Source organism: Amphiprion ocellaris, chromosome 5 (assembly GCF_022539595.1).
Source record: "Amphiprion ocellaris isolate individual 3 ecotype Okinawa chromosome 5, ASM2253959v1, whole genome shotgun sequence".
NCBI lineage: Eukaryota > Metazoa > Chordata > Actinopteri > Pomacentridae > Amphiprion > Amphiprion ocellaris.
In genome coordinates, this window is record NC_072770.1 from 29,879,316 (window position 1) to 29,900,765 (window position 21,450).

Sequence of the window (21,450 nt, forward strand, 5' to 3'; positions counted from 1 at the left end):
GAAAAAGAGGCCATTTGGATGCTTTTCTGGCTAATAGGCACTTTGAAACATAGTCAGTGCTATTAATTAGTGTCCATATACTTGGAAATAAGTCAGATATCACTGTGTCAACATGCTGCACAGCTTCTCAGAGCTTTGAGCTGGCATTTTTCCCAGAAAGCTTAATCCAATATATTAAACCTGTGGAGTAGGACTAAACATTAACAGGGTTACACGTCAGCTCCGCTCTTCAGTACACATCTGTCCTTATTACGAAGGGATGTAACAAAGCGATTCCCATTTGATAGCCCACAACACTGGGGGGGAAGGGGGTGAAATGCTTTCATTTATTAGGCTGTGGAGCTTGAAAACAGTCTCTTCCTTCTTCTCTGCATGTGCACACACACACACACACACACACACACACACACACACACACACACACACACACACACACACACACACAGACAAACAGCAAACACACACCCTCCTGCTCATTAGCACATCCTCACGTCCCGTCTTTTCTATTTCGGCTGTCTTTGTTTGCCATCACTGTGGTTCTGATTTGTCTCTCTCCTTACTAAATGTGCACGAGTAAAAACTTGCCTGGAATATAGTCTGAAAGAGGTTGTGTGTGTGTGTGTGTGTGTGTGTGTGTGTGTGTGTGTGTGTGTGTGTGTGTGTGTGTGTGTGTGTGTGTGTGTGTGTGTGTGTGTGTGTGTGTGTGTGTGTGTGTGTGTGTGTGTGTGTGATGGAGGTGGGCAGGTGGGGCTGGTAGTGTGTCATCTTGCTGTGACAAGCTGCTAATAGAGCACAGGATCCAGCTGAGTGCTGTAGAGCTGCAGGATGGCAAAGGCTTGATAACCCGAAGACACAGAGGTGTTTTGGCTGCACTCAGACTCACTTATTGATTATCTGAATTACAAGGGTTACTATTAATACAGATTTATGTGCTTAGACTGATCTTTCAAGCAAACAGTGAGATAGACAACCTTAAAAAGCTGATGTAGTAGTGCTATCTGATGACCAAACGCTCCCGGGGTATATTCTGCTGTAAATCTGTGGCCGGCTTCACCCTGTTTTATACCTCACGTCTGCCGTTGTCAGGCTGCTCTTTATCACACGCGTTTCAAAAATCAGGTGTGTGTCCGTGTGTGTGTCTTTGAAATTTCATTACGTCAACGCGGTAGAGCTGCGATTACTCAGAGACGGTAGCTGACAGTTGACTGATGTGCCCTGTGAGGGTTCACGGTAAAAGTGGCAGCAGCTAGTTCAGCGTCAGCAAAGCATAATTTAAAGAAAAAATAAAACTGTAGAAACTGGTCCGCAGCTTGAAGCCAGCATTTTGACATGTCATTGTAATGCAAGTAGGTGTAAACAACAGATGATGGCCTGGCTGTGTCGAATGTAAAAGATTATGCACATGATTAGGGTTGTCATGATTATGCAAGTTTAGTAAATGCAACCATTTAAATGTCTGTTTTTGTTGATTTTATGCAAGGTATTAGTTTAAAACTAGTTGTATTAGCATCTCTGACTGCCACCTTTTTTCTGAAAAGCTCAGAAATCCGAGCTATTAGGTTCACCTTTTACATTTATCTTAATGTGCCCACGGTGATGCTAAATCCATAATGTCAATAGATGATCACTGAAATGCCATTAATTGAATAGAAGCAGTTAAGTCTGTTGAGATAAACACCCGGTGCCACTAAAACACATTATAAGAAGAGGGCACAAATAGTGGAAAATGATGTGGAAGTTCAGCTGACTTCACACACCATTCTAACAATCCTGCTAAATGATTGCTGTCAGTTCAAAGAACTGCAATCAGGCCATTATGTAATAATTGTGTCAGGCTTAATTTTTAATATTCCAAGGTTATCTCCAACCTTTGAGACGTTTCATGCCATGTGTAGCATTTCAATAAAATAAAGTGATTCGTAGAAATGGATCCAAACCAACCATCTGTGTATCTGAGCTGTTATGCTTCATTACGCAGTGGTTGTCATTCTGCAGGCATTTTAATACCTTTTAGATGAACAAGGTTTTTACTTTTTTAACTGTACATTATTTACAAAGGAGCTGCATGGGAATCACCAGAAGAATTCTTTGTTCTTCTACATATTAGTTTTGTCCAATTAAAAGTTGTAGACTTTCAAAGTTTACTTTTAAAAACTCAACGGTATATACTGGGACTTTAATTGTACACATATGAACAGTTTGGCTTGAAGTATTCTATGATAGTGGAGCTTGTAGTTCATTACTTTGAACATCATTTTGACCACATTTGTCGCTTTTGATTACATTTTCCAGTTTCTGATAGGTTTATGTATGAACTGTGTATCATTGTGTCACAAACCAGCCCATGAAGCCCTGGGTTTTACTGGATAGTAAATCATAAGCTGCAGTTTTGTGCAACACTGATATCAAAATGAACACAGAAGATGTGAGTTTGTGAGTCAGTGGTGAGACTGTCTATTTTTTTCTGCACCAGGGATGACTATATATACCCTGTTAATGCATATGATCACAGTATACTGCATCTTTCTGCTGCATATCATCCTGGACTTGTTTTTATGGCCCATTTTAAACTGAAATGTGACACTAAATATACATGTGATCTGACATCTTGAAGGAAGTCATTGGTTTGATTAAATTTGTCTAATTTGAGCGGCACCACATTCTGTCCAAGTCATGCATCACCAACAAAAAAACAATTCAACAATGACTGACAGTATACTGAAAAACCTGAAAAATGTTTACTTGCATATGGTGTATTTCAGAGAACTAACTGCACTCTTTCCCTGATGTTATTGTAGACAATGTAAATATTTTAAAAGCTGTCCAGAGGAATTTTATCCCACAGATTTTGACAGAGCACACGTGGTTGTGTACAGGACATTTTCTTGGTCAAGTGCAGTTACCTGAAGTCTTGATGCCGTTCTAGGAAGTCACGGCACAAACGCACTCACTACTGATGTCAGTTTTTGTGAGGATTAAATAAACAAATGTGCTAAATAGTGAGACACAGAGATGCTGTTACCTTGAGACAGAGTCAGGTTATCAGCCTTTCATCTGTTTCCAGTCTTTAGGCCTGGCTGAGCTAACCGGCTGCTAATTCTAAAGAGAAAATGAATGAATTTACATCCGGAGACGCTGAAAGACTTCGTTAACAAATACAGTGTCTCCATTGCAGTCCTTTTGGTGGTAATAGGAGACATTTTGTTAAGTCTTTTAAGCAATATTCCTTCTGGTAGCTGATGATTTTCTGATAATCCCTCACAACACCACATAATCACAGTTTTTTGAGTCTGCACTCCACGCCAGTATTTACCTCCCTTCATATTATTTTAATGTCTCGGGACCTTAGAAAAGGGAACTAGGAAGATCACAAACTCACAGCTGAAAGTAATATGACAACATCCTTGCAAGCGACCACTCTCTGAGCACGGAGGACATGCAGGAGGTTGACTTTTTTCTGTAAACTTGAGCTGAGGACATTATGTAGACAGCATAACGGTTGTATTTGTACCATTTGAGTTTGAGAAGATACCGACTTGTCCTGGCAAACAGACGATGATTCACTTGGTAGTAGTCACTGAAGCATGACACAGTGTGTAGAGAACTTTTTTAATGGCTTCGCAGCATTTTGAGTTCTCAGCAGAACTAAAAAGCCTGTTCCTTTTCATTTTACTTGCTGAATGGCAAAGTCGTTTTATTGCCACTGATGCTGCTCAGGGAAAGGTGCAAAATTAACCCGATGATTCCAAAATACAGGTTTGATTTACTTAACAGTTCATAGTGAGTGTTGGTGAGGACGTGGGATGGACAATCGGTAACAAGTTGTGTGGAGGACAACAAAGTCTTGATGAAGCATTTAGTTGAGCTGTTGCCAGACAGCGTGCACGTGGTAGAATAAACCACATTTCGACACATGGCTTGTCAAGTCCATTTGAAACTCTCCTCAGCCCTCTTTCAGTGTTGTAATGAGACACTGATTTCACCATGTTGCACCATGCTCGAGACCTCTGTGTGCAAGTGGCTGAGTAGATGGCACGTCTTTATCTGAGCTGGAACCAGGAACAAAAACCACTGTTACGTAAATCTGTGATGCAACAACTCCAGAAGTGAGTATCATCACCGCTTCATATCTGCACCTGTGGGGGGAGTCATTCTGTATTTCTCAGGTGTTTATGTCTGATGATTTGATGTTTGAAAAGCCTAAGTTTAGTTTAAGGCAAAGGGGACTGGTGTATTTGTAATCAGATAGAAAGTACAGCATTATAAACTAGCTGAAACAATTTAAAATCACTGTATTTTGAGTAGATAAATATTTCATTTGCATCTTTGCCAAGCAACGTCCTTTCCTGCCTTTCAGTTCAAGCCTTTTTTTAAAGAGAATTTGATATTTTTGTCCCTCCTCAGAGAAGAGCGATTGCAGTGAGTAGTGGCTACAATCCGTTCAGGCTGCAGAGAAAAACCTCCTGCAAACAAAAGATAATTCATTTGTCTCTGTAGCTTGAGAGGTGAGATTGTGGGCAAATAAACTCAGAGAAGCAGTCGTAAATGCTTGTAAAGCTTCCTATGCCTATCTCATTTAAACTGCAGTGTCTGAACAGTAAGAAAACTTAGGAGAAATTTTAGTCAGTAAACTGAACTGAAAGTGTAAAAGTAGGAAAGTGAGAAGAACACCAGTGGAAATTACACTCAGCAACAGTCTACTGAAGCACATCGTTCCTATCAATCAAATTTAGCTCGAAATATGATTAAGAGTAGATTTGCTGCTTAAAATGATGACACTTCTTCCAATTTCCCTGTGGGTTTGCATTATAATTATTGGTTACAATCACAAATAATCATGTCAGCACATGCAGAGTGGTAGCTATGTGTGTGTGACATTAGTAATCTAATTACAGCAAAGAAATTTCACATGTAAGTATTTTAAAGGGCAAATTAATGCCCTAACTAAAGGCCAATTTTCCTCACATGCCTCAAGTTCTCACCCCATAATACTAAGAGAGGGTATATATATATATATTTTTTTTTTAACCAGCCCTGTTCCTTTGAACCCTCCTCATATCAGCATCCACTGCAGCTTAGCTCTAATTCCCTCCCCAGGCAGACAGTAATAATAGTGCTTCACAGACGTTACTCACTCCTCGTGTCAGAGAGAAGAGCTCAGGGTGAGACTGTCCATCCAGAGATGACAACTTCACAACTACCCACATATTGAAAGAATATACTTATGTGCTGTTAGTCATGTCTCTGGTGAATACCACTAAGTCCTCAGTAAATGCACTTCTGTGCTGAACTGGCAAAAATGAATCCTCACTGCAGTCACGCTCGGAATGCAACTTTTACTTTTCGGTGTAGATTTTGCCCTTTTACAGATGCTTCGGGCTAAGGCTTATTGGCAGGTTTTTTTTTGACCCCCTGTGAACGAAACAAATAATGTCCTGTGATAAACGCTTTTTATTATGGTAGTGTCATAAAAGTGATATCAGAGGTGATTTAAGGATTTTTCTAAATGAGGCAGCTTGGCCCAGTGTGGCAGTGGTCTAATGTAATAATAATAATAATAATAAATTTTATTTATAAAGCGCTTTTCCAAAAGCTCAAAGACGCTGTACATAAAATACAATAAGATAGAACAAAACAGATAATTAAAATCAGTAGATAGTAATGTAGCGGGAGGACGGCTCGTCTTTCAGGCCTCGCGTGTGTGTGTGTGTGTGTGTGTGTGTGTGTGTGTGTGTGTGTGTGTGTGTGTGTGTGTGTGTGTGTGTGTGTGTGTGTGTGTGTGTGTGTGTGTGTGTGTGTGTGTGCGCGTGCGTGTGTGCGTGCGTCTCTGATTTGGGTGAATGAGATAATGTCTGAAGCAGTGCATTGATGTGTCTGCATGGCTTGATAAAGTGGGAAGTGAGTTGTGGATATTTCCTGAGGCAGGATGGTGGTTTATGATGCTGTAAGCGTGTTAAGTTTGGTATTTGTGGAAGTGAGAATTCCACTCATATTCAGGCTCATGTGGTTCAGACTGTTGTCCACACGTGACTCCTCCTTCTAAAGACTTCAACCATCACATTCATATTGAAATGAGAGCTTAAGTGTAATGAAAAATAAATAAAACATTGTTGCACACTAGAGCCTTTCAGATTGATGTGTGTTGGCTCTTTTAGGGTTACTGCATCATTCCCTATTTCAGCATACTTTCAGTAAAAGGCAGCAAAACCTCCAGGAAAGTCCATCACAAGATTAAGACGCACAATACTGCAAATGCTGTGCCTTAAATCCATACTGTATAATAATTCTAAGTAGGATTTGTAGGTTTTTCCACCTCTTAAAATGACAAAATGAAATGCACAAAAAGCTATATGTATGCACGCTAGTATTTATGTATGCTGTATTTACACTTTCTGTACAGGACCTTAATGTACATCGTATTGCACATAAATGGACAGCAGGTTTTGTAAAATAAAACAAAGGGGACAAATACACAACTCTGACATTTAACCTCACATTTTTTCATGGCTAAAGTGTTCACATTCAAATGTATAAAGCTGGGTTTACACTTAGTACAAGGATTTACTCTATTGACTCGACTTTAGCTACACCAGCTAGGGGTGTAGTCTCTGAAAGGATGCTGTGTTTACACACAGCATTTAATCCCCTTTAGGATTATAGCTAAACCATTAGTTCACTAGTAGTTTGGCTTTGTTTGATAGCTAATTGCTAAGTTTGCTCACTATGTGGTGGAAGCTGTACAGCACACTGCATGAAACTACCCACTTTATTATTATAATTCTTTGGAAAAGAGTGGAAAGAGGATGTCATTGGATGATGGAAAAAAGAGATTTTTCAGATACATATTAACATAATGGTGAGATATGTGCTCCCAGGAGGGCATGTTTGTCACGGAGGGACGGTGCATAAAGGAATCGATGATCACTGACTGGAAAACAACAGTGCAGTTTTGTAACTGAATAATAAAACACAAAGACATATGCGATGCCATTTATCAGTTATCCCATAGAATAACTCGTGTATAATCCTTTATGGAAGAGCATCGTGTTCTCTAATTCATTCACTGAGCACTTTATCAGGTACATCTGCGTAGTCTAATGCAATCCATGCCAAGCTTCTAAGTGCTCATTCTATTTTATGTATATTATTGAAGTGCTTGACTGCATTAAGTTAAAACTTGTTCCTCTCTCCTCGTGTATGTTAATGGTGTGGAAGAAACACTTCAGTGTAAAATATATATCCCACCACCATCCAGCAGGTCGATGCCAACACAACCTGAAACTGTAGATGCTTTTAAAAGTAGAATATATGGCAGAGCTGATGTTTTAAATTGCACTGAATTGCTGGAATAAGCGTTCCTTATAATTTTAATAATATTAGTTCTGCGTTGTGTCTGCAGATGTGGATGCTTTCTGTCTCATCTGTGCAATTCTTTCTTCTTATAAAGCTGGATTGTGTATTTAGAGGAGTATTAAGATAAAACACCACAGGCCTTTATGTTTTTTGCAGTAATTTACAGTATGTTTTGCATTTTCTGCTGCCACAATATGAGAAAACTTATCTGGTGAGATTGTGATACCTGCAGCTGTTGTCTAAGAGGGTGTTTTAGAGGAGAGCTATGTTTAATTTGAAATATATATAAAAAAAATATGCAAAATAATGGTCCATTTTAAAGTCCATTCCCTCTCCTCATTTTCTTTTGGGTGCAAATGACAAACCGGATCCTTACCAGTCTTTCATTTTAATGTGCTGCACCAGTAACAGCCATGGCCTGAGGCATTTTTTAATTAAGTTGTCGGTCCTGTTACCATTAAATATCTCAGGAATTTATTCAGATTTGACACAGCTATTCACTTAGATTCAAGGTCAGAGGTCAAGGTCACTGTGCTGTCACAAAACTTGTTTGTGACCACAACTCATTCTGTGAACTAATTGATTGCAAATTTTCATGCAAATGTGTAAAAATAATGAAATAATGTTCATTGCAGATCCGAAAGTTCAAAGGTCGACTTCACTTTGACGTTGTAAATGTTCGGCAAAAACACTTTTCTGACCAATATTCAACCCTTTAACTCAGGAACAGAATAGAAAATTATGATCATATTTCACACTGACAGATTGTGAACTGGTGACACTCATCTGTGATGTTCACCTTAACAATGTGGTGATTGTACAGATGTTCTATGCTGCTGGGTTTAAGATATATACAAGCATCTGCGCTTTAGAATTTGTAGCTTCTTTGCAGCAGCATCCATATCTGAAACCTTGTCTGTAGTCATGACTACAACTTCGCGTTTGGCTGGAATCAGCTTCATTCGCCCAACATGAATACATTTACTACATTTTATTCAATTCCTTCAAAGTCTCTGCTTCATACATTCTATGAGTCTAGACAGCCATCGATGAAAACTTCAACTTGACTGGTTGGTGGAGGCATAAAACCACGAGGAGGTAATTCTAGTTCAATCACATTTCCATTATCAGCCCCATTCATAATTTAGGAAGCTTTTTATCATTTTTGCTGCTTGTACTTTTATATTACACTCATCCTCTGTTATACTGCAGGTGAAAAGTGCAACTGTGCCTCAGCAAGCAGCAAAGGCTGTAGATTTTCTTGTTATTTTTCATTCTTTACACATTACCTGTGTCAACATCAATCCACTCATCTCAGATACACTGGAGACCAAAGCCATTTGACGTAGGAGATGCTGGATGCAACTTGACCTTGACCTCGTAACTGGTTTTGCAAGAACACTCAAAAATCCTTGTCAGGTTGATAGAGGGTTGGAGGGAGTGATGGGGAGATAAAAGATGAGAGGGAGAGATGAAAGATGGTGGGTGCAGACAATAATGGAGAAACCGGGCTTTGGTTAGATTAAAACAATAATAATCCAGCTGGAAAAGAAATGAGGTCAAAGTTGAATTCTAATAGTTAAGAATCTCTGTAATTGTTTCTATAGGCTGAGAAAAGACATTTTGTCAGTTCTGAGAAAGAAATCTACAGCATCAAATAGTTATTTCACACATTTGGCAGAAAACAAGGCTGAGAGCAGAAAAAGTACCATGATGTATTTATGATTATCAAAGCGTAGCCTTGAATACATTCAAACAAAGACTCACGGCAAAAAACTGCAGTCTGATAAAGCTTCAGTGTATCTTATTTAATGTTGGGAAGGCAATTCATGATTGTTATTTTTACAACTAATTTGTAGTTTAGATTTAGATTTTAAAAGTGGTGAAAATGCCCATCACAGAGACCGAGATGATATCTGTAAATGTTAGATAAGTTTCCCTCCATGATCATTGAATAGTTCACATAAATGTGTTTTCTACTGATTGTCTATTAACTGACATGTTGATTAATGAAGTAACCCAAAAACGATATTGCACTAAATTTACACTTTATCAAGGTGAGCACACGTGAGTCATGTATGCCAGCTGTAGGTGTTGGACAACATGCTGAAACTGGACCTTTGCAGGTCTTTTTAAGGCCGTGTTCCCTCTGGAGATGATGATTTTCTGCACCACCTGCAAGCAGGTGCAAGTAAGTAATTGCATTGGGAAAAGATGTAAGAACCCTTTAAAGGGCAGTGGGCCACATAGAAGGTAACCGGGATCAGACATGATTTAGGAGCCTCTCCACAGACATTACTTGTATTAATTATTGACTTTCTTACCTGAATTTGTTCGCTGGTACAATCAAAACCTCCTTATCCAAAGATCAGATTCTGTGTCCTCATAAGTCCTGTTTCTGAGAGAAGAAAACACTACCTGGCCAGGATATTACAGTCATTTATCAGCCATATACTCCACACACACGCAATTTAATATTTTAAATTCCTTTAATCTTCAGAAGAAGTAAATTCAGTTGAAATGCTGCCGGATTCATGCAGGATGCACACCTGAAATCCCAGTTTTCAGTCGCAGGCAAAGCACAGAAGGAGCTAATTTGATTAATGAGATGTCCCACTAAATCATGCCAGTGAGCCACCATGGACAGGGTCTCACTGGCTCAACTAAACAGAATGCAGCTGCTGTTAATGCTAAATAATTACCCCTGTGCTTTTTTTTCTGCCATGATGCACCACAATATGTGTTGTGCAAATGGTCCTTTGGTGGAGCTCATAAGTCATTAACTCCAATAAATGGTGACTCATGGACACCACCTGTGTATAAACATGGATTTTTAAAATTAACTCTGACCAAATTGTGTGATTAGAACAATTGAAAATAGGTTTGTACAACAACTGCAACAAAAAACTTCTGCAGTTCTTTCCACTGCAATAAACACAATTATTTTGGTACAAAGGAATATTAGACCAAGCCAGAGGTAATGAAACTCCTGCAAAGACTCACCGATGCACCATGCATCATAAATGAAAGATTTGCTTACAGCATAGACTTATTGTCTAAATATTAACTAGGTTTGCAGAGTGCATATCTTTTATAGATTTATTCTACTATTGTTCAGACAAAGCCAGTTTAAAATTCGAGAAAATTGTACATTTGGCTCCTCTGTCCGGTTAACGTTTCTGAAGGATCGGTTTGCCTCCATCACCTGCTTCACCAGCTGCTGCAGAGTTAAAAAACGTACACAGCGGAGTGCATCAGCGCTGTAACTTTCCTGTGTGACATGCCAGCTCAGCAGCGATGTAAATTCAGTGCATTCAATAGTGTTTACAATCAACCCTGAATCCATCAAGTTGAAGCTCTATTCAAGGTTACTCATTGATTCAGCTCTTAGCTGATTCCTGGAATAGCTATCAACCCCCTCTCTGCACTTTGGCAATTTCATGAAATACACAATAGTTCATTAGGCTGTAGAAATGTTGTACTGCAACACATAAACAGTTTCAGGGGTTAAAACGAAGTCATACACTTTTCACCTATGCCGCCCATTCAGGTGAGCTAGAAAACATTCTCAAATAAGAATTTAATGGATTATTAAGCTTTTAATTGTTACAGATCGGAATAAATCTTGAGACGAATCACAGAGAAAACATTTTCAGGACTAAAACCATCCATACTGGCTGATGAAAGGGTTCAACAATGTGACATTTAGCTTGTGCAGCCCATAGAAGCAGAAGGAAGGGAACACAAAGGTCTCAATAGAATCTGTGATTTAGTTGCTCCATTAGTCTTAGAATGGCAGCACTAGAACGAGAGACAAGACAGTGGAAGACGTGACTTGTTCCTGCATAAAGACAATAATTACACTGCTGGAGAAGCACTGTGTTGGAGAGATGGTGTGATCTGCAGGAAAACAGGAAGCCCCTGAATTGAGACATTATACTGGTGGATGTTCAGATAAAAGACATTACAAATAATATGTTAACACATTTAAATGTAGACTGGCAGTTAAGAAGCTTGATATCGCTGCAATGTAAACCCATATCTCTGTTTTTTTAAAGGTCTCTTTAGATTATGGCAGGCGCAGCAGCTGAAATGCCATAATGATACACTGAGTGCATTGAATCTTCAGTGAATGAAGTTAAAATAGTTTAGCTCAGTGGTTCGAGCTCACAGAGATGAACCAGTCTTGTCTTTGTTCATCTCTGAGTGGTTGCCATGGTTATATTCATACTGAATGATACACTTAATACAATTTTATCCTCCTCATTCTGCAAAAACAGCAGGCACCAAAATACTTGCAGCGATAATTTTTTAACCATCATTAGAATGTAAAACAAGTCGACATTCACTATTGAGACAGAGATGTTCAATATTTAAAAAAAAAAATAAAAAAGTTAACAGAAGTCACAGATGGTAATGTTTTGCCAAGCAAAAGCTGACTTCTGTGAATACAGCTCAAACTGAGGTTTTCTGTAGATTCATGATTGCTCCTGTTTACCTCACTATCAAAAATATAATCTGCAAGTACTTTTCCTGTCAGGCTGTGAAAACATCCAACTGTCTCTCATGGCAATCGTGCAAAGCTTTGCACCAGGTTAAAAGTGGAATCTTATGCTGAGACAACAATAACCCTGCAGGTCGGATCCCTACTAGCTGGTATAAGCCCCTTTTTTTAAAGCTCATAGAGATAAAAATCACTTATCACTACCTGTTTTTTGACCTAAATATTTCTTGCCACCACAGGGCATCATTAGCTTCACTCTTTTCAGAAATTTTAGAGGTTTTTGCAGTGTTTTTCAATTATTAATTCCATCACAAACTGGTCATATAGTTGTGTCTTCTCTTAATTTGAGCTTGTCCAATCTGTTCTCCTTACAAGGCCTTTTTGTTGTTGTTGCGGTTTAAGGACCGCTTATTTTAATGAAAGCATCTAGTATCCCTCCAATATATGGAGCTTTTTAGCATCTTTTGATTGTTGATTATTCTGGCTTTACGGCTGTTCTCCCATCAGTATTCCTTTATCCTCGTGTCAGACACCTGTTTATCTCCAAAGCCACAGAGACAGACAAAGTTAGCTGGTAAACATGGTGAGGTATTCAGCTGCCGAAGAGTCAGATATTACGTGAGGAGTTGGTGGAGACCAAAAACGGAGCTACAAATGAGTGTGTATTGGTAAGGTGGGCAGAAACAGTCAGTTTTGAACAAATACTGGTGATATCACACCAGATAGATAGTCCAAAAAATAAATAAATAAATAAAACTTAAAACACACGTTGGAAAAGAGTATGAAACTGTGTGAAGTTTGAGACAATTTAAAATGGACCATCATGTACGACTGTCTCAGTGCCATTTCTGTTTAGCAGCTAATGGTGAGAATAGGAGTTTATGCTTGTTGGTAATGGCCAAATTTCATCTAATCAATATATGCTACTCTTAAAAATAAACAGAACATCTTGATGAGTGTCTGTCTGAAGCATATTTGTCTTAAAGTTTATTATTCTTATTATTGCTATGCAGTATCTGCCTCTTGCTCCCACTCTAGATTTGATAAAAATACAAAATGGTGATGCATGCTTTTTAATTTCTCAGATTTGTCTAAAAGCTCATGTGGGAGACCTAGTTTTTCAGTCTGAATTAATGTGCCATTAATTTGGCAGTAACTCATAACTGTCCAGTGTAGGAGTCAGCTAGTAAAAGATGTGAATGTCATTACAAGACATTTAACTGAACTGCACTCGAAACTTGAACCGCACTCAGCTTGAGTAGATGTTATTTTAACAGAAAATAGGCCATTCATTTATTCAATTTGTTTAAATTGTGTGGTGTGTTGCTGACTTGTCATTGTCTCTGGATGTCTTGTTGTTTTGCTTGGGGTGAGACCTGAGACTAATCAGTAACATGCATCCAACCAGGCATGCTACTACCTCCATTCTCTGCAGCTCAACAATCCAGATAATAGTTTATTGATTTCCAATATCACCATATGCAATTCAGATGAGATTTAAAACACAAGGACGCCTCTTCAGATGAGTGAGAAGGTCAAACGTTTAGGTCAGAGAAATAAAGTGCTTGTGTGCTGTCTGAACGTTGGTTCTTCTGAATAAATGAGGAAAGCTTTATTAGCACATTAATGGCTGGACCTTTCACATGTAATGGCATTTCAGTGGCTGAATGCTGAATATATTTAAATTAATGGAAGATAAAATAGTGAGTAAGATGACATAATGGTGTCAGTTTGTATTTTGTACCAACTTTGAAGAGAAAGAACACAATTTTAGAAAAATCACTCATGAGTCCAGTAAGAAGATTGATACCACCAAATAAAAAGCTCCAACAAAAGGTCTGCTAGTTTGGCTTTGCGGAATCTGTATTTAAAAACAGGAGGGGGGAAACTGCTAACAAAACTGTACTTTGCTATGAGTTGTCATTTGAAATTAACAAGACTTGTTAATTAAAGAGCTTTGTAGATTGTGCTAGGTAGATTTTTATTTTTTTTGGGGGGGGGCGGGGGGGCGGGGGGGGGGGGGGGGGGGCAGTGCCTGGCTGGTGGTTTCTAACTATGCACTCAGCCAAGTCGTAGTTTCATATTTAGTTCACATATAAGTAATAAAGAATTTAAAGTTGTCAAAATGTGAAGAAATTATCCAGCAAGAAACATTTGCTGGTTACAGTTCTTAGTGATTTGCTGCTTCCATTTAATTTAATACTGCCTGTCAGAAAGACAATAGGTAACTAGAGAAAAGATTTTCAAATCATAATTTACTATGTATATATATATATATATATATATATATATATATATATATATATATATATATATATATATATATATATATATATATATATATATATATATTTGCCCACTACTCTGTGAGAGTTACCCAACATTTTACTAGGAATCGTACCTGCACTAGGGATAGACCAACCGTTGGCCTTGCGATTATCATGGTTGATCTTTGGCATTTTTCCAATTATAAGTATTGATAAATTATTATTATTGATCAATTAAATGTGCTACTTCAGGTCTGATGCAACCACCTCTTTCTGTCTGTCGTCACTCTGTGGTCTCAGAAATTTCTGTCAAGCAGAGACTCAAAAACAAGAAACATGCCATAGTCACAAACAAGGGAATTAGCTACTCTCAGGATGGTTAAGGCTATGCTAACAGCTAGTGGCTACGTTAAAAGGCAGACACAAATTACCCTGAAACAGAGTCTGGAAGACAATAATTAATAGAGCTTTAAGATCTGGACCTTAGTGGGCAATAAATGCGGTAGAACAGTGAAAGATGAAGAAAATAAAGAAGTTCCCAGTTGATCCCACATAAACAGAGGAGAATGTCCTGATTTAATCACTCCTATTTCTATCTTACATATTCAGCTATAGTCACCTTTGTATTACATGCTGTTAAAACATTACATTTGATGAATTTATCAGTTCCAGATATTGATTATCAGCCTTTCTTGATGTAGCATCGGTATATCGAATGATCACTAACCTGCACACTTTGAAAGTGGACCGAGTAACAGCAAGAAATATTATTTGCAATAGTTCTGAAGGTGACATGTATAAAGATGAATTCTTCACATATGTCATCATGACTAAGCAGCTATTTCAAAGCCAAATCAGAAATTCCTTTATGCTCCTCTCTGTAAACTTGTGCATGACTTGGAATGAACAAATGCTGTGACCAACTGAGTCTTTGCTTTAAATGCTGTTGGTTTATCTTTTGTAGTAACACGCCATCCTGTGAATGTGTTGATGATTTTGTTTTGGTAAGGCGATGTGGTGCTGTGCCCATGGCAACTAATCCAGTGCATACACATACAAGACCATCCATCATTTCACTCCCAGCTTTGCCAACATTCAGATATGTTCTCCAGGTGCATCATCCCATTTCTCTCCCACAGTATGTGCCATCAGCTCAGCAGTAATGAAACAGCTGCTACAACACAATGCAAGTTTCTCGTGGGCACACGGGAACGTCATGAAAAATAATAGTCTCAAATTCAGGGATGAACTGTCAGATGTTGCACAGTGTGTCGGTGTCGTGAGCTTAATAAATTACACCAACCTTCTGTCAGAGATAAAGCTGCATAGCAACCACATTAGTTTGATATTTTACGCCACTCTTAATTTTTTCCTGCTTCTTGCATTGTAATATTTTGTGTGCTTTCATCAACCAACACTATTAAAAAAAAAAACAAAACACCATTTCCAATATTAACAGTCTGAGCACATAAAACCTGCTCCCCGTGACTCACCGGAACAATCTGGTGAGCCGGTAGAACACTGCATGGTTTTATAGTCCCACAAACACTGCAGCAACTGCCTAACACCCCTGATGTCTCATCTGTTTGCCGACATGTGTGCGAGTGCATAGAGTATAAGCTGACATGCCGGTATGCAGAAACATAGGGAGGCGGCAGAATAAGCAGAGTGACTGCAAGGCAAACACCAGCTGTGATGGTTTGTTATGTGATGAATCAGTTTCCTGCTGCAGTGGATTGATTAGAGGAGAGCAAAGGAGAAGGTACTAAAGCTGTGCATGTCATTATCTTTACAGAGTTTGGGTTTTATACTGGCTCCTAAATCTGTGAGTTATATTTGTTGTTTAATTTTTAATTTACCAAATGTCCTGGAGCAGTGCTCAGGAACAGAGAACCAGCATGTGGGAAATGTTCAGTTTTCACATATTGAAGAATCAGCCTTAGTTTTCAGAATTGTGGATCTGCCAGATTTAATTAAGAGATGAATTAGTTTTGATCAACGCAGTCTAAATCTATGATGTATACCAGAACGTATGCATTTACAGTAGATTAAAAAGACATGAAACTGTGCAGTGTGTCAGCAGTTTGACATGTAGATTACATCTGTTCACCAAAGGGAGAAAAATTGCTATTTTGCTGAAAACATGTTGTCTTTTATTTGACACTTTTCTTGGTTTGATGGTCAGTTAACTGTTTTCTCACTACTGAATAGATTAAATTACAATAATTTCCTTGGATTTTCCTTCATAGCACTGCAGTGATACAATATCTGGCCACACACCAGCAGCAGGCAAAACAATCCCTCACATGGTGGAGACTAGAATTCCTACACCGTAGACCATCCATTCCTTACTTGGTCTTGGAAAATGGCAATACTGTATTAAACAGTATATCATAATAAAGCTTTTCACATTTCTACTTTCTTTGGTATGCTTGGCTAGTCTGAATGATTGTTACTGAAAACTGATTGTCATCAATAGTGATCGGTATCGTATATTGACGTTGCATGTTTATCAGGCTCACACTCAGGCTCTAATGTAGGCTGATTTTTATCTCACTTGTCTATAAGAAACTTGTTCTAGATGAAAATTCACCTGAAACCTGTAGTGCATGTAGCTCTGATGTCTAAATAACACGAAACATGTTCGCAGGACAGGTTCCATTTCTTGCTTTACATCCAGTCGCAGCATCTTTTTCTCTGATTGCCCGTTTACTCCCTCTCCAAAGGGCCTCCACATGTCAAGTGTTGTAATCGGTGATCAATAAGCATTTACTTGATTTGCGTAATTAACAGGGACTCCAGCAAAGCAGAGTACATATTGATTCTGACCTGTGTGATTGGTGTATGTTCACTGTGATATCCGATACTTCCGACAACCTGTCACATGTAAGATGTAGAATCTGCTCTGCTGACAGGAAGCACTGAAAGTCTCAGTGGATGGAAATAGGAGATTATTTTTGCATGTTAATGAATAATTTAATGTGTATGAATTCTGTGTGCAAAAAGTGATGCTTTAAGTATTACCTTCATCATAATAAAGCTTGTAATATTTATTCTTTTCTATTCTTTTCAGCTAATTATCTAATTAATACCTAATTTTGTTTAACAAAACTGAAACTTACTATAACCGTTTTTTTCATCGTTGGACCTGTTTAAAGGTGAGATGAATAATTTGGTGCGATTTTGAAAGCATGATGCAGTGTAGAGTTAGAATTTGTGCTTCACCTGAAGTTAAAGTGAGAACAACATTTTGCTCCCTGCCAGTTTTTTTGAGCCGAGGATTTAGATAATGACTAAATCATTGTGAGAACGCTATCCAAGCAGACATCCTTCCAACTATTTCCATATCAAATCATATTAGTAGCTCACTCATTTTTTTCTTTCCCCTGCATATTCAGACTTATACCTGAGGGATTAGTGGGTTTATATCTGTGGCTCATCCCAGGAAACCGACTTGTTAAAGTTTTTGAAAGTAACCTCATGATAATGATGATAATGAAATTTCAGAAATATGCATTGGTTTTGAATATGGAAATGTATTTGACCTCCAGTTGTTAAAGATGCTTCTGATTCTCGCTACCTTTTTTTGGAAGAGATGAAATTATCTAACAAACTGTATCAAAAAAATACTAAAAGGTTTACATTGGTCGACTTTATACAGTATTTTAATTCAGAAAGAATCTTACAGCACCTGGCACTTAGACTACATTTAACATTCGAGAGGTTGAATAGTTGTTTTTGGTTTTTTTTGTTTTTTTTTTTTAAATAAAAAAGGATTTTATAGGAAAATATGTTTGTATCCCTCAAAGCAAATATCAAAAAGTATTGGGACTGAAACCATTTCCAGCCCTAGAGATGAGCCTTAAGACAGAATTTAAACTTTGACCTTGAATCTAATATCTCCATGCAATGCAAAAGTGGATTCAGGTTTTCCTTTGGAACTGGCGGCTCAAGCAAGGTCTTATTGACAGACAGCAAGAGCAAGACCCCTAAGGGGAGTATCAATATCTGCTGGAAACTTTTAACCCTCTCTCCAGTCCACTCTGGACCTACTGAAGGGGATGATATTATTGAGGTCATTAAGATTTTTGGTGCAGCTGCAATAGTGCTGTTTCATTCTGGTACAGGGTGAAAACATGAAATACTGTATTAATGCAAATGTTACTGGCGGGCTGAAAGAAAAATCGCTTTTTGATATACTGCCAAATGGAATAAGTAGGACAGCGGTACATTCATAACCTCATCCTGAAAAGTCAGATTCACTGTGAAAAAACACCCTCAAATGATTGTAAGCTCACAAATAGATTATTTTTTGCTGGAAATGGCAAAGTATTCAGACTTTCTACCACTGCGGTGAAATAAGCTTTGAGAGATCCAGCACTTGACATCAAAAAGTCACTTTCTGAAAATGTCGAGTGGTTCGGATCGTTTACTTTTAGGAGTGGACACAGTTGGGCATCGCAGGCGTAGCAATGAAATTATGCATTTAATTTTACATTGCCATGGGGGAGCGTGTGGAAAGAAATGGATTGAAAAAAGAATGGCACTTTGTGGCACAGCACGTGTTGTGTTTGCTAAGTAGGAGGATGCGTTGTCAGTGGTGACTGAGAAGGTTGTATTGGAAAGCTATGAAGCAGTCAAGAGCGGTACCGGTGACATCTACCCACTGCTCATAGGCATCAATTTAAAACAGCATGGTCAATGGTGCTGAAGGATGCACTGAGTTCTAAAAGGATTAGAAGCGAAAAAGTGCTTGCTTCTGTTATTAGGAGACGGTAATGAAGAGCATCTTTGCTACGCTCCCTGTATGAGCTCAGTGTTCTTCCTCAGGCGTCGCTTGTGTTGCATACATCTGCTTGTCATGTTACAGCCGCCATTACGTGTTCACACTTTTCTCGTTCTGTTGATTTGCGAGCATCAGAGGAAGCTTCCACGTGTCTTTCTGTTGTCTCTCAGTGATTTTCTTTTAAAATCACCTATTTTCATTTTCGTTCGCTTTGCTTGAATTGGTAAGCGGCAGCTGCATAGGAGAATTCTAGTGATTGAATGCTGGCTGTGCATTCAGAGTGCAGCAGGCATCCCACTCTGCAGAGCAAAAGCAGTGAAGCTCCACTGCTCTCTGCAAGGCTGATGACCTACTTTTCCACTTCAGGCGATAACATACTGTACTGTATCCAGCCATGTAAAATTCCTCAATCACTCTCTACTCTGCATGTGAAAAGGATTCAGGGGAGAAGGTGGCTGCCTGAGACACCTGTGCTGCCGATTCTGGTTTGTAGACAGTCAGCCAATAGGAACTGCACGCTGTGATACAGTAAACTAATCTAGGTCTTTGTTCCCCCCTGAAAAACTGAAGTGGTGGAAATAATTCAAAGACTGCAGCGATCAATAGGTCAATAAGAGGAGGAAAGAGAAATGCTTGTCTTCAGGCACAGTGAAAAAAGAGGAGACTGTTAATAGCCTGCTGACAGAGAGCAGTGTACTAGAACCAAGTGTGTGGCAAAAAAAAGAAAAGCTTGTTTCCTTTATAAATTAGCCTTGAACTGAGTTTCTCCAACCCTGCCTCTGAAAAATTCCTTAACAACTTAACTGCATTGTCTTTTCCTTTTTGTGACTGTAATTTTGTGAAGAAACAAACATATTTTCTCTCCAAGAGGTTAGACTAAGGCATAGTAGGAAAAGGTCTTCCAACAAGGAGACTATGGCAAACCATTTTAACCTTAAACAGCTGAGTTTGAGCATCTTACTAGTCATAATTGCACTGTGACTAAGTCAAAACAGTCAACATTTTCTTTCAAGCTATCTGTAACACCATTCCAATTAGTCTCTCTCAAACCATACTCATGATTTGTCTGAATTGTTGTGCTTTTTAAAAAAAAAAAAAAAAAAAATCATGATTTCAAAAATGTACTTTCCTAGAGTTTTTGTTGTTGTTGTTAAAAGCAGCTTTACAGCATTCAAGTAGTTAGGTAAATACAAAAAATAATCTATCTGGAAAAAGCCAAATGAATCTTATCACAAACAGTAAGTTATCTACCACTTTAATGAATACGAATAAAAGTCAAGGCAAGTTTTAATTTTGCCAAAATACTACTGACCACCAGCCCAATATACTTTTAAGCTCCTTGCTGTCACAGTGTGAGACACTACAGGTTGGGAGAAGCAATTTGGAAAAGTAATTTTCCCCTTGTTTTGTTTCTAGTATTGATTCAGAAACATCACAGAGAGTGCCAAAGACAGGTTTTCATGCAAAAGACACAAAAAACGGTCACTTTGCTCTACAAATGAAGTGTCCATAACTTTACTGTGATAAAGACAGACTCTGTAAAAGGTCTGAGTAATGAGACTGACCAATAATAAATGTAGTCTGAATTTAAGTTTAGTTTGTTGCTTCCAGCTGTCTCTCCTTTGATTTATTTATTTTTTTTTATGCCTGCAGCATCTGACAGCAGCAGGATTCATATGAGCATCTCCAAAGACCTTTAATGCACATGGGACAAGAGGATAACATCATTAATTACTTAAAATTAGCCTAAAAATAATGAATGATGACATGAAGGTGGGATTGGTTGGGATCTAACAGCAAGTCACACTGTGTACTTTTCTTCACTTGAGACAAATGAGCTGCAACGCAGAGTCGCAGTTTATCAGCTGCTGTCAAATCATTTGTTAGATAGCTGCTGTCTTCAGGTTGAGTCCTGAGCTCTATCCATATCAGCTGTTTGGCCAGTTTGAGAGGCTTCCTGTGAGTTCAGATTCAGTTTATTAATGCAATATTATCAATCTCATTATGGCTCTCTTTGCTGTGGTAATGGTTATGTCTGGATGAAAAAATCAGGAACATTTATATTAAATGTGACCCATGTCAGATTGATGATGTATCCCATGTCTGAAAAGGATTTTAGATTTCAGTAGTAAATGTATTTCTTCTTGCTTCAATACATGAACTCCCTCATAAATCAAGAAGACAAGTGTACTTACAAATGTATTAAGTCATGAAATAGCATCACGCCTGCCTGTGTCAGTCAGCTACCCCAGTGCACTGCGACAAAGCTTTAAATAGTAACAGCATCACCCTTGTGTATAGTGTTCAGTGTCATCAACGCCCACAAGAGGTTAACCTTTTAAATGGCTGTAAAAGCTAGTTGGATGTGAGCAGTCGTGACACCAACAGTTGGGGGCAACAAGCCAGGATGAGAGCGAAGGAGGAATTGTGTCACAGCCGGACCAGTGAGTCATTCTCCCATGGCAGCCACTTAGACAATAGATGGCGTATGACGCTGGCATATGCTGAGCTTTATTGCATGTCTCCACAAAAGAAATGCC

The 21,450-nt window shown here is 38.5% G+C and overlaps 1 protein-coding gene across 1 annotated transcript in view; it reads left to right on the plus strand.

Annotated features, from left to right (window-relative positions):
* The window catches only part of LOC111574939 (guanine nucleotide-binding protein G(i) subunit alpha-2), a 45,196-nt gene that overhangs the window by 1,697 nt on the left and 22,049 nt on the right, over positions 1-21,450 (plus strand). The window lies entirely within an intron of this gene.